The 13,131-nt window shown below is 42.8% G+C and overlaps 1 long non-coding RNA gene across 1 annotated transcript; it reads right to left on the bottom strand.

Moving 5' to 3' along the window:
• Positions 1 to 9,805: 9,805 nt before the first annotated feature.
• On the bottom strand, positions 9,806 to 12,877 carry LOC119437480 (uncharacterized). Its single transcript, XR_007465109.1, has 2 exons — positions 12,351 to 12,877; positions 9,806 to 10,020 (listed from the first exon to the last, which is right to left on the bottom strand). It is a non-coding gene; the product is annotated as an uncharacterized LOC119437480 (long non-coding RNA).
• Between the last annotated feature and the right edge of the window lie 254 nt (positions 12,878 to 13,131).

Here is a 13,131-nt window from a genome sequence, read left to right as displayed (position 1 = left end):
AAAAAAAAGCTTAGATTCAAAAGCAGGCTGCTTCTCCATACTTCCTGACGAAACGACGGACATCGCTGGAATCGAACAGCCTACTGTTCCTGCAAGGTAACTAAACAAGTATGCCAACGACATCAAGGGAGTGTTTTAGGTTTTAGCACCGGAATAGATGCCCATCTCTCACTGCGACAGCAGGTTCTATCTAAATGTGTAAATACTGCTGCAGCTTCTAGTCACCCTTCCAGTGACCACTGCCAGCACAGAGAGAATATTTTTTTAACAAGAGTTTACTAAAAAACTACTTGCGCTCTACAATGTCTGTGGAACGCATGGTTAGGCTGGCGCTTCTATACACCCACAGAGACGTCGGCATCAACGTGACCGTTTAGCTCAACTTTCCCGCCGAGAGAAGTTTGTCCTTTAGATAGCGAAGCCGCAAAAATCAATGCAAGTAAAAAGCACTGTTCCTTCAGGTCCATAAGTTCTTAATTAACTTTTAAAACCGCAGAAATTTTCGCCGTTTATCCTAGCAGTTAGCATCATGATCACAATTATCACTTGTACTTCCTCGCTTGAAACGGTTTAAAAAGTTGGAAAATGCTGTTTATGTACGTTTAAGGTGTATTTCATTTTGCGTTTAATTAACAGCGATAAATCGCTCTCGACCAATCGCGACCGGCCTGCGTTTGTAATCTCCGACGTCAGAACGTGTAGTGCGGGAAATTCGAAGGGGCGTCAGCACCTATCCTTCTTTTTTCGCTATTTTCTCGCCTATTAAACATCTGTCTGCAGTAAGAATGGTATGGCTGTGATCGTGAAAGGATAATCTACCATTTAAGCTCAACTTCCGGTTTCTCTTCAGTGTCCCTTTAAAGAAGTGACATTATCAGCATGCCTTTAATTTTGGGCATTGGTGCAATTTTTTTGTTTTTGCGCAGCCAAAAATATGTTTGTTTTGATGTGTTTGCATTTTATGTATGCCTGTTTGGTATTGTTTTCCTATAGTATACACTGTGATGCACCAGGTAGTTATGCAATATTTTATTCATTTTTTCCACCATGTTGTTTTATGCTTATTTTTATCAAAATAGCCAGGACATAATAAAAATTTATTTACCACTTTACTGATTTCACCTTGTACTTCGTGTCACTTCGGTAATGTGGCAAGCTGATGCGCATGAAACGCGTTACAGCTTCAGCCCACGTATTCTTGCGTTAACAACTGCCTTGTGCATTTGTCCTTAGCCTGACATGACAAAGATTACTGGGGATTCCTGATGATAGAACTAGGCGACATGAAAGCCCTAGCGTCGCTAACTCAATGATACGATGGCCGCTTTCCACTTCTTTTACGGAGTCTTCGTCACTTTATTTCGTCACAATTCTTTCAGCAAAAAGTCACTCTAAATTCGCCTAATTCACCTCTCTGTGCACGCTTTATCGCCTCAGTTCAATCGCGTAAGCACTTTTAGAATGTTAAATGTGGCTTTCCCATCATCAACTAGCCCAGCACCGCGTGTTCTTCCCATCATAACCTTTCGTTGAACTCCTATCACCCAGCTAAACCCCTTTAATTCACGATTATTTACTCCTAATTCAACATTATTACAGTCTCAACACACTTCATTCACCTATCTATATTCATTGTTACTGCAGTTCACATGCTTAATTAATATTGTATACTTAATAGTGGTATTGCGCGCGCTATCACCTCTTATCCTAAGAGGATCATTTCATGTCAACAGCACGGCTTTGAAACGGCCTTGAGACGGACACCCCACATGAGGTATGCATAAAAGGCTGTCGCATTAAAAAAAAACATCTGCGCTAAATAAATCATAGTAATTCTCCCGCTTTCATCATAAAACGCCACCACGAAATCGCACTGGTTACGCTACCAGCGCGCAAGCAGCGCTCTTTCTTGCCTGGAGCAAGATGGCCGCCAACCGGTTTTCCAGGCTTCAGCCGGTCGCATGGGCGCGCATAGGGGATCTCCACTCCAGAAGTTTTTTTATAACCTCCTTGATTCTAGTACACTAGGTACGGTGGCTAGATGACCCACCGTACTACAGTGTACTAGTACACTGTAACCGTACTATTCTAGCCACTGTAACCGTACTCTATGAGCAGCCCAGAGTTGCCAGCATGATGTTTTCAATACCGCTAACCTTGGCGATGTTGCGGTCGGTATTTAGTCTCGCGCGGAAAAAACGGTCGCTGGCGCATGCAAGCAATGTCTCGTTCGTGGGTTCGTACATGGTGCTAGTTGTGTGCTGTTCTAAACATTTATTTGACATCAACTGGAGTCATCTAGCTGTGCCGACGCTGTTTGCCATGTGTTTTGTGTGATGTAGCGGTTTCGGTTTAAAAACCCACATAATGCGTACCCAGGGAGCGCTGATTGCAACTACGCCCGCCTATATAAGGAGCTGGCTCCATGAAAAAAACACTTTGGTAACTGTAAGCGAACTCCCGTTGTTCGGCCGGCATTCCGGGGTGCCCCTGTATTTCCCCCGTATCATCAGTGCTTTGTGACATTGCGTTTTTTCGCCGACGGCTTACTACAACAATGGCGGGATCTGCGTTCGCCGCCTTCGTTCTCGATGCGCCTTTGTACGTCGCACGTTGGATAGCACTTTCCGGTAAGTGAAATACTTTGCACTTTTTTTTTGTCAACAGTGTCCGAATTTTTTTAGGTGTTAACCGCAACAATTATTGATGGTTAGGCTCTACTGGCTTGTTTTTTGTTAGCTTTATTTTCATACGCGGGTTCTGCTTGTTTATAGTCTTTGTGGTTAACATAACATGAAACAACCGAAGGGAGTGCATTCAGCGAGGACACGCTGCTCATTATGAGTCGGACTGTACTCGCCCTATCTTGTGTCCTTTTGTTCTTGCATGGGTACGTTACACTGTAGCATGGCGTGCGCGCACGCGCATGTGTCACTGTACAGCTTGTAGCGTTGTCACCGCAATGCTTACTTGTTTTATGCGTTGTCAAATGCAGTCGGCTGCTGATGCAAAATTGCGCTGGTTTTTTTATTATGACTAAGCTGCAAAACTTGTAGCCTAGTACATGCTTCATCTGGGAGTGCAATCAGGACTACTTGTCGTTTATTAATGAATAACTGTGGTTCACCTCAGTTGTAATTGCATATCTGAACTGACCTGATGCTCTCTTATTTTGTTCTTTTCAATGTTTAGACGGCGGTATATCTTGGTGTCAGCTGGATGGCGGGACCTCATCATTATGATCAGTGTAAGCCAATGTAAGTACATACTTTACCCTCTCTGATCCTCACAGTGCTTTGTATGTGGGTTAAGACCAGGGAGAACTTCACGGTAAAATACCGTGCATTCTATTTTTACACTGGTCCCTAATCAGCTGCCACTATTATTCTCTTTCTCAGCACCAGTGTACACACTTTACTACTACTACTTTGTTTCCCTAAGACTTCAGTATAAAGCCCAAACCGCATGAGAGCGATTTGTGCGTGACGAGCGACGGCTTCTAGCGACGAAACGGACCGTCGCGCAAACAGATAACTCGTTATTGTCGCTCGGTTCTGGAAATCTAGAATTCATCGCTCGGGTCGCCCGGAAGTGTTATGAGCGACTAGCCAATAGCGGGAAGCCGGAATTGGATATACATCAGTCAAGTTCTACAGATTGTCGCACGGAATGAGCAAACGACTAGATTTTGATACGTGCAAGGATAATAACGCAGTGCAAGACGTTTAGAAATATTTATGCTGCTCTTTACACTGAAACACATCAACTTAAATTATTAAAGCTCGCGTCACGCCAGTTTCAGCGAGGATTTGCTGCCCTCATACCGGCAACACCGGGGAGACGTCGCTCAAAGTCGTCGCTCGCATGCGGTACGACTTGAAAGTGACGAGCGAACGCGACAGCTATCGCGTCGCTTGTCGCTGTCGCGCGGAAGATCGCGTGCATGCGAACTCAACTGTAGGCAGTCAATACCATGTAAGAACTCGCAAATTAACTCTATTGTGTCATGATTCACCAGTATTTCATACATGAGTGAAATTTTGCTGCAACAGTGCAAGTTGCACCTTGCTTCCCCAGTGCGCAAATGTGTTCAAGCCAGTATGTGATGAGTTCTGTATTCCAAAAGGTTTTCTGTGCGGTTTAATTACGGGAATTTACAGCATCAGCAAGGAGTCTAATTTCAGATCTTTGTGTGTACTGCAGGATGTATGCTTTGCTGATTGGATTGATAAAAGATGGGCCGAGGCTTCTATTTAAGAACAAACTTCAATTTGGCTCTACCACCATCAATGCTTGGCTGGCGCCTGCCAAATGAATCATCGCAGGTAGGTTGTGCGGTCTATTATTTAACCTTACTCTGAGGTAATCGAACAATGATATGTGATGGCACATGTGTCCGAGATTGTGTTGTCACATGTGGGTGTAGAACAGGCATGATGCTGCAGGTTCCAGCAGTGTGCATAGCTGCTTTGCAAAAATTTGTCATAAATCTAATTTTACCTGTGCTGTTTTTTTGTCATTATTTCAATAATATCAATCGGAGGTGTTATCAGAATTTAGCAACTTAATTTTCTTGGCCCTCTGCCACATTTCACCTTTCGCTAGGTGGACCATTACTTGAATACAGTTTTTTGTGTGTAGTGGCTTATCAACTGCTAGTCAAAGCAGATGCTCAGAATTACCTGAGGCTATAGATGCACTGAACTTGCAGCCTCTACAAATTACTTTGCACTTTCTGGCGCAACCAGTGTGTTAACACTTCTAAGACAGGGGGCAATGTTCTTGTTTGATCACATCATGATATACTTCTAATTTAGTACGAGGTATCATCCAAGGTGACACGTTATTGGTGTAAGGTATTGTCCTAAGCCAATTAGGATTTCATGAAAATATATCAACAAAAGTGATTGACCCAACCCCAGAAGCATCGCATTGCAATACTTTATCACCAGTATTTTGTGTGCTACCTGCTTAACATGTACTATGTCATGTTTATGAAAAAAGGCGACCGCTAGACAGTGCAAAATGCCAAACTTGCTTTTTGTTTAATATAAAATGCAAATAAATTTTTAATCAAGATAGCAGATCATTTACCTGCAGCATGGTTAACTGTTTTAAACTGATTACCTTTTGTAGAGGCTCTGAGGCTCGTCAAACGAGTTGACAGGTGCTTTTTTAACCGTGTACTTAGATTTAGGTGCATGTTAAAGAACCCCAGGTGGTCCAAATTTCCGGAGTCCCCCACTACGGCGAGCCTCAAGCAGATCAAGGTTTTGGCACGTAAAGCCCCATACTTTAATTTTTTAAATACTAGTTACATTAAGCATCACATGTCATCACCTTATGAAACAAGTACTTTAAGACAAAGTAGGGCTTAAATTTATTTTTAATGCGAGGAAAAATTCTTGCTAGGCACATATTGCTAATTGAAGCTCCAATTTGCACATTCTCATTTCCTCTTCGTTTTTTTTTTTTCGTCTGGGCAGATTTGCTTCCCTGTGTCTACAAGAACCTTCATGCGTGATCTGCAACAGAAAGCATTTGTGGGCAGCCCGTGCTCTCCTACAAAGACTGGCCTGCTGTGGCTGTGACAGCAATTATCTTGAAGATCTATGCGTGGCCACCTTTGCTATTTGTCACTCTTTTAATTACACTTTCTGCATCTTTTCTCATTTATTAGGTAATAAAGTTTGTGTGACATGGTGTCAAGTAGATGTCTTGCAGCATTTTGGCTTGCAGTCATGTTCTATGCACTTCACATCATGAAAAGCTCATTGTACAGTGTGTGTAAAAAAATAACAGCATATTCTAATGCAATATGCAAGGGATTCATTAATGGAGGGTATGCCGAAGAACTGGCCATTATTTCTGCATGATGCTATGGTATGGTATTGCTTAACGAGGGACACCCACAACATAAGTTACAATTTACTTTTAAATAAGGCACCGACATCGGAAGATATTTGTATTGCCGGATAGAGTGATGCGCAGAGTGCTTTTCCAGATGTGAATCATTCTTTATTTTTAAGAATTCATTGCAGCACAGCATTTTGTTTTGTATACTTGTGTAATGCTATTCTGCTGGCTGTAACTGATAACAGGATGTCATCTCTGCCTCAACCGCAGCATTACTGACAAAAATGTTTCGCTGCTAGAAACTATTTCAGTTCACAGGAGACCCAGCAGGGCAAAGTTTTGTTGACAGTGATGTTTCATGCAGAGGTGACATCGGCATACAATACAGATTTCACTTTACATACTAAGTAATTGTGACCGGTGGCATTCAATTGATTGGTCTAAGAATGCACTAGTCGACCAATTGGGCTGTGCTACACTATTCCCATGGTTCACATCTGGAAAAACCTATGCATCACTCTACCCGACAATATATTTTTTTCTGGTTCTCCATGCCTCATTTAAAATAAACTAACTGTGGACAAACCTCGTGTTATTGTAGCCACTGCCACAAAAATTTGAGAGAATGTCTAATAAGAGTCATCAGTACTTGTCAAAATGTCCGTTAGCCAACTTTTAGCGTAACCTTAGCAGGGCTTACTGACTTACAGACATCGATCACTACAAAATGTCTTGGTGAAGATGGCTACTAGACTATTGAATTAACCGTTCAAGACATCTTTTAGACATCACATAGCTGCTTCTGTGTTTCATGGGTGGTCAGAGGCGGCTAAAAAAGCTGATTGGCGTGCTGCAATCGGTAGCGATGTGCCTTTTTAAATCCTTATAATAAATCGCATGTTTTACGGGGGGCACTCAGATGCGTCAGTGATGATCAGAAGAACCTACCCTAATGACTTTCAGGGTCCGTTTATGAAACTGGCAGATTGTAATACAGTGAAAGATGGATGCCGAAACCTCTTGCCTTGTCACGCTGTGCGGATGTATCTCTCCATCACTTTCATTTTTCTTTTGTTTAAGAACTGGTGACTGAAGCCCCTCAATCCATGCGCCACTGCAATGTATGGAGGGGCTTTACTGGTGACTAAAAGCTGTTGTTTGGATTTAAAGCAAGATACCTCAAGAACAACGCCAAAGGTAATGAATACAGAGTAGCGGTTTAAAATGATTTACATTTCCCAACACTATTGCTTGAACTTGCTTCCAGTGGATTGGATTTCTTGACACTTGATGGCGCTTGTGTCGATTTCTTAGGCATGGTCATCTTGGATGCGGTTCCTGCCTTCATCTAAATAAAGGAACAAGTGCATACCAAGAGCATCCTTGTGTATCCAGCGCTGTTATTTTCCTAAACATGAATTCCCACCAACTCGCCCAAGTTTCTCTTCTGGTGCATATCCTGCATTAAAGGGACACTAAAGTCAAATAAAAAGTCAAGCTAAATTGATAGAGCAATGCTCTAGAATGTCTAAGGCATCAATATAATCGCGAACAGAGCTTTAGTGATCGAGAAATTGAGGTAAATGCAGGACACGATAAGAGACTCCCCAGGGACATTCCGGTACTTACCCGATGATGAAGGCACTCCTCAAAAAAAAATGTCGCTAGTATTCAACCACTCGTATAAAAAGATTGTTTCGTTGGATTATAAGACGGAAGAAAATGCTACTTGTCTACTTCTATTAGATTCTTAGAAAAAAATACCTTTTTGGCGCTACACTTGATAATGACGCGGGCGGTCAAAAGGTTTCGTTTTCGCTCGACTCTGCACCACGCTCGCTTTCGAGTTTCAGAAGTTCCGTAATCCCGTAGTACTGCGCTCATGGAGAAAAAGCTTTTCCTTCCTCCATGACTGCGCTGGTGTCGCTGGCTCGCTAAACTTGCACTTCAATTTCCTAGCAGCTTGAGAGTAGCGACGGCACGTCCAGATGGTGACCAGCTTTGTCGCCCGACGTCGCATTGCAGGAGTCCTCGCTGCTTTCGCGCTCGGAAGAGCCAGTGTCGAGGCCGCCGTCGTAGTAGGCAACGGCGCTGGCAGCGCGAGCCCTCGGCAGCATGTCACGCTCATCGGAGCTTAAATCACTAAAATTGAGCCCAGATCGCGAGCTAATGTGTCGTTGTCAGGGTCGTCAACTAGTTGGTTCATTGCGACGAGCGTCGACAATCACTGTGTTCACCATACTTCTGCTTTCGCACTGCCGTCGGCTCTGTCTTGGCTGTTTCTGGCGGTACGCAAAAAAAGCCATAGCGCCATCTGCGACTGCCGTTTTACTTACTCACTGGCGGTACGTCACGATATGGCCATGACGTCGCCACTCCTCGCTCGGGGCGTGATTTGAATTGCGTTAGAGGTACGCGGACGCTTCAGACACAATTTTCTCCTAAAATAAGTCTTTTCTTGGCACGAAACAAGCGTTTCGCAATTTCTGCTATCATATTTTAACAGTCAACGTTGAAATAGTATTTGCCTTTAGTGTCCCTTTAAGCCTTTATCAAAACTAAAAAAATGCTGAAAAGTGTACGCCACAGAATATTGTTTACATTCCTGAGCCCACTTGGAATTTTGATTCACAATAATCTTAATCATTAGGTGCGAGCATCATTTAGTGAATGAGGAAGGGCAGAAATAATTGGCTAAAAGGACAGACACGAAGGAATACAATCGTGATGACACGGGCAGCTGTCATCCAATGTCATTGCGACTGTTTTCCTCGGTGTTTTCATGTGCGCGCTTTTAGTGGCAATTATGTCTCATGGCAAGTGCCAACTAGGACCAGAACTAGTTCTTTGCACACATATTAGGCCTTTGACCTGACAAGCACTTTTATTTTCTTAAAGCACGCTTTTTCTTGTCTATCTTGATTTCCTTCAAATATATACTTAAGGGGAAATGCATTCCAGAAATCTATTTGCAAATAATAAGATAAGTGGATGAGATTTACACATTCTTTAGCACCTGATCCATTTCAGAGTATGCGTTTAGTTTATCAAAATATTTTTCTGCGCCCCCTGATAGCAGAAAAAGTACGATCTCTTGTGCAAGTTTATAACATATTATCACTAAGTGTGCTACAAAAAAGCCTACATTGTTCCACAATGCAGAAGGATGTGTAGAGCAAGAGTATCTGGGTCTTGTAATTTAAAGCAATTTCGGTTTGTGCATTTTTAGAAGCCATTCGACAAAGTTACTGTTACTGCCCGAGTTTTTTTTAATTTTTCAGTGTTCTTTTGTGCTACCACCGGTAGTTGCGGTTGTCTGGTTTACGCTCACACAAGTAATTATTAATATTTGATTTGCCATTATGGTGAAAAAGAGTTCAAACCTTCAAAATGCCAATAATTTATTTGAAGTGCTTTCTTTACAGCTATTACCATTAAAGCCTATCAACAAGACAAAACTTAACCTGGTAATAAATGGAGCTCGTGGTTGCAGTCAGGACAAGCCCACTCTACAGTTTTACTTCACAATTGATTACCCAAGATTATCGTTACCCGAAAATTGATTGCTTGCTTCTGCAGCCTGCAGTAGCTAGCGCGAATAACTTGAGAACTGTCTGGCAGGGCAAAGGCATGCCACACTGCGTCACACGCATCAGTGCCACGTTTTTGGACTTCAGAATGAGTCAACTTCCATCTGAAAGAATAGCGGACAATGCTTCAAAAACAACTGTGAATTTTCACAAAATGCATACCTTTGTCATCAGTTCCCACCTGCTTCTTGTCATATATACTCTAACAGAAAAAAAACTATGGCGGCACTTGCAGCACTTTTCGCTCCGAAACGTGTTAGGTAAGGGCGAGTGCAGCAGCTGGCACAGTCATTCGCTGCTCTCATTGGCAGTTTTCTTTCATGCAAGGGAAGTCTGAGTAGTTATAACTTGGCACGAAAGACAATTGAGTTAGCACTTTATTCTAATAGTAGTCATTATTTGATGTCAGAAATTGTTCCCGTGTTCACGGTGATGGTGCTCTGGCAGACGAGCCCATCAAGCCAGGTGTCTGCGGTCATCCATTGGCCAGTTAGTTGTATGGTGGATGAGCGACGACCTGCGCTGTACATCGTCGACTGGCAAGGGTGAATCACGTCACTTAATGCACGGTAATCTGCAACGATAACAACAATATAGTTCTGGTATGCTAAACATAATAAAAGGTTGCAGCGAGGACTATCAGTATAAAATACAGGTGCTATGCGTGTTTTACTTCGATTGACAGCGAGCGGTGGCAACAATGCTGTATGTAGGACAGTGGTGTTGACAGATGTGACAAAATTAATGTCACAGTGCTGTCGTACACGATGCCGTGGTGATGACCCACTCATTTCGACCGAAATGTGGTATGTTTGAGAACGATCATAAGTTCACTTGAAACCACACACACTATAGGAGCGCTGTCACAGGGTCAGAGCTGCAGTTGACTGTTGCGTCCACGCGGAAATCCCTGCTACATCTCCACATGGACATCGGAACATGGCAGCTCTTAAGTTTCGACAAAATAGTGCCAATCAACATTTCCGCAGTATGAATTGGTCTAGTGCTCAACTGCTTCTTGCACCGTGCCTCACTGCACTGCAGTTGCCCAACTACCACAGCCATTCACGGTTTACCAATTCGAGTTTAGAAACCGCAACAACAAACTTGAGACTACATATTAAAAAATAAAATTTGTCCTGTTTTCAATTCCATAAAATGGCACACGGTGTTCATCAGTGCATTAGTTTATGTACCCTGGTTAAATCTTGGATGACTTCAACACCCCTTTCACCAATCAGAGCTTGTTAACCAATTTGTGGCATACCCCAGTCAATGCGGCTTGTTTTTGCCAAATTAAAGTGACTTTCAGCGATTTGTAGCAACTGACGACTTTCGTATTTAAGGGGTTAATATTTAAACTAACTTGTTGAAAGCTCAATTTCATTGCAATAGCAGTTATATGGACACTCAAGGTGATAAGATGCCAGTGCCCAAGAGTGAGCCAAGAAGGATGGTGGCTTGATGCACGCCCAATATTATAAGTCACTGATAACTGCAGTGTGTACTGCTTATATGTTCGAATATTAACACTTTCTACAAACCTCATAATTTAATGGACATTTACCTCATATAAAAAAATTGTCTGCGTGCTCAATTCATTTATATCCTGTATGCACGTTGTTAGTCAATATATTTTTTAGTTGTATTTACAGAGTGTTTCCATAGACATTAACTAAACTTTGTACTAACTATATTTTCAAAACTGGTCTGCTTGTCCAATTTATTCTGTATTATGTAATTGTATTGTCTAGTTTTTTTGCCCTTCCTGCAATAATACCCATTGGTATTGGCAGTATGTCTAAATAAATAGACATGCAGATACTAATCATACAAATACTAATAACAATATTAAGAAATAGATGTACATAAAAGGTTGAGCGTACGCTAGGGGGCAGGTGAGCGTGCATCTTTTCCTCTCGGACGGCTGTGCGCCGCCTGCGCCCTATCTTGGAGGTAACTTCTGGCCCATTAAGAGGTTGGGCAAGCTGAGATGGCTGGTGGCACATTTCAGGGCTGTCTTTGTGCGCAACTAGTGCTGGAGGTCATGTGATCTCAAGTTTCGAAGGCACACTGAAGAGAGAGGCAGCAGAAGTATTCACTCCCCTCTTTTTATGCTCTACAACAAGCCATCGTTGCGAGAGCAAGTCTTTGTCGTCAACAAGTGAGACCTGTTCACATTTGCGTATGCACACGTGACAGCATAGTTGCGAATTAAATTAGTAAAAGAATGTTTGCTGCAATTTACACGGCCAATTAAATTGTAACACTTACTTCGTGTTGTTGTATAATACTTTGCTATCGTTATCTATGCTTCACTTTTCGAGCTAAACAGATTTTTTTCAAAGTGCTGAAGTTTCCTTAAGGAAGGTGAAACCCACTTCCTTCATATGCATGAACTGACCGCTGCCTCATTTCCTTTCGCTGCTTGTTCAGAGTTGCTCCCTTTCATTAAGAGTAATTTCACTCTTTAGGTTTGACAACACAAAAGGTTTCTGCAAGTGTTGCAGTGCTGTGGCAATAGCAGCGTGGACATAGCCTTTCAAGACTGTGTATTATATGTCCTACTCATGCAAGAGAATACTACACAGAGCACATACACAAAGCACATATTTATGAATTGCATGTGCACTGGACATAGCCTTTCAAGACTGTATTACATGTCCTACTCATGCAAGAGAATATTACACAGAGCACGTACACAAAGCACATATTTATGAACTGCATGCGCATGTACCTACACAAACACGCACATGTGTCGAGTCTGATAAAACACAGGCTCCCCTCACAAACAGGAATAAGGCATCATACTAGAGGTTCTTTCATCTCATCACAGGTCCTGGCAACGCCTCCTTTAACTACATGCCTGGACCTTGAACAGCGTATGAGCTGCCATTCCCTTACCTATTCTCTCCATATTTTGTGCCATGTGGTGCCGGTGGCCAGCGCTTCTGGCGCCAGCCGCATGTAAACAGCCGCCCTAATGCACGGCCTGCCAGTGCCCGCAATATCGGAGACCATGCATATCTCTGTGCCGCTGGTAGTCGCGTGACATCAGACAGGGCGGTGGGCGAGCACTACCGCGCGGTGCCTCCTTGCAATGTGCAGCAGGATGGCTCCTATTGTAAAGTAAGCGAAGTTCTAGGCATCCAGTTACAGCAGGCACTGGTCCTGGTAATGAGCACATTTCAGGGCCAATGTCTCATTAACATCAGCTCTCAAAGAAATTGATGCGCTTTTAGAAATCTTGAATAAATACAGTTCTAAAAAAATGCAGCATCTCCAAAAAAGCATACAAAAGCTTAATTTTAGCATGATCGATTTACCAGAAACAAAGGTCTGCAGCCGTGTGTTGGGCACTGAAGTACAGTTAAACCTGGATATAACGAAATTAACAAATTCACGAAAAACTTTGTTATAAAAAGGATTTCGTTATATGCAGGTTCGGTATGAAAATTCGAAAAATAAATGCTTACCGTATTTACTCGATTCTAACAGGCCCTCAATTGTAACGCGCACCCTTTTTCTCTTTTCGTCGATGCACTCATCCTTATGCAGGGTCGCCCCACGCATGCTCGCACGCATACGTGCTCTCACTTCGCAGTCGCCGTCAATACGATCGCACCAAATGCGCCGCCGCCACTTCGCATTCCGTCGTGGCGAAGGTGTTTCCTGTTGCTTCTCG

This window comes from Dermacentor silvarum, chromosome 1 (genome assembly GCF_013339745.2).
Source record: "Dermacentor silvarum isolate Dsil-2018 chromosome 1, BIME_Dsil_1.4, whole genome shotgun sequence".
Classification (NCBI taxonomy): Eukaryota; Metazoa; Arthropoda; class Arachnida; order Ixodida; family Ixodidae; genus Dermacentor; species Dermacentor silvarum.
The sequence above is the reverse complement of the archived record's forward strand: the minus strand, read 5'-3'. Positions and strand labels throughout refer to the sequence as shown.